The 1,574-nt window shown below is 47.7% G+C and overlaps 1 protein-coding gene across 1 annotated transcript in view; it reads right to left on the reverse strand.

Annotated features, from left to right (window-relative positions):
• Window positions 1–1,574, reverse strand: part of COL21A1 (collagen, type XXI, alpha 1) — a 209,669-nt gene that overhangs the window by 38,114 nt on the left and 169,981 nt on the right. The window lies entirely within an intron of this gene.

Consider the following 1,574-nt stretch of genomic DNA (forward strand, 5'->3'; position numbering starts at 1 on the left):
CAATTGTTGAATGAGTAATGACTGTTTTACTGAATGCTGTAAGCTGCCCTGAGCCTGCTTGTGGAGTAGGGTAGGGTATAAACTGAAATAGGTAGGCAGGCAGGCAGGCAGGCAGGCAGGCAGTCCTCCTGAGGTGTCAAGGAACCCAGCAACTATCTCATCTCCCAGCTCACCTGAGCCTCAGAGGGGATTCTCTCTTTTTGATATGCCGGTACCAGCTAGTCGTTTAGGAATTACTCACCAAGACTACCAGTACTTCCTTTTTCCCTTCCCACATTGCCATTCTAAACCTCTGCCTAGTGCTGAAATCTCTTGCCACCAGAGGTCTAGTTACCATGGGAATGGCTTGTCACAGCTGCAGCACTCCTGAGGAACTAGGGATTTAGCAATTTATCACCTCCCTTCCCCTGTTACCAGTTTTAAATAGCATGTTAAATGGTGGAGGTCTAAGTGTTATGGAGAACAAATACCAGCATTAAAAATAGTAAAGAATTTATTAAATGAAGTTCACACACATACTTTCTGCACAGCATCAGACTAAGTAAGGAATACAAAGGAAAGATGTAAATAACTGGTGCCAAGTAAGTAAAGGCAATGCCCTAAAGCAGGAAGGCAAATTGGGCAGATTAAGCGAGCGATTCTCTGTCCTTCAGCCCTATGCATGCCAGCTTAGGGCTCCCTAATGTGATGTCCATGGATGCCATGGCATTCAATGACACCTTTCTTGGCACCTGTTTTTAGAAAATGGGTGGGGCCAAGTAGGATTTTTGGAGTTCCTGATATCTCCCTTATATATAAAGCCATAGTGGGGCCCAACATTCCAATGCACACCAACAGTGTTTGGAAGCTTGAACTGTCAGTCAGAAGACGCTGGCTGGGTTGACTGGCTGCTTTGTGTAGTCCCGCCCACGTCAGCCCCCACCAGTTCAGTCTGCTCAGTCTGCTCTGGGCCTCTGACAGGAGAGGACCATCTACAGACTGAACGCAGGGACGGGGCTTCTACAGCTGGGCCGTTTCAGCCCACTCTTCTCTGATTGGGCCAGTGTTTCAAGGTCATTTGCATATAGAAGCTGATTGGACTTCACTCCATTCCACACCTCAAACTCCCCCCCCGCAAGACAGTTGGAATTGTCGCATATGGGACCTACTGTATTCTGAGGTAAAATATGTCCTCACTCACAACACATAACTTCCCCTTCAAAAGAAACAAACCCAATAACACAATCATGCCACACCACAAGAAAGACAGATCACACCACAAGCAGAATACCACAAGGCAAAAAATGATAGGAAAAGGTGCCAGCAGTCACCCCATTACTGCCACAGATGGTGTGCAGGTCCCAGGTTCATGTTTTAAAAGCTGCCTGGGGGATTATGGACCATTCACACACTTTCAACCTTAACATACCTCACAGGGTTGTCGTGCGGATCATACAGGGGGGAGGAGAATGATGTCAGCTGCTTTGGTTCCCACTGCAGGGAAAGGCTGTGGGTGGGGGGATGTAAACCTGAAGACAGGCAGGCAGATAAAGGTAGGCTGATGGTTGCCTGGAAAGGACGTAGGGTTGCCAACT

This window comes from Gekko japonicus, unplaced genomic scaffold, assembly GCF_001447785.1.
Source record: "Gekko japonicus isolate JY-2015 unplaced genomic scaffold, Gekko_japonicus_V1.1 scaffold383, whole genome shotgun sequence".
Classification (NCBI taxonomy): domain Eukaryota; kingdom Metazoa; phylum Chordata; class Lepidosauria; order Squamata; family Gekkonidae; genus Gekko; species Gekko japonicus.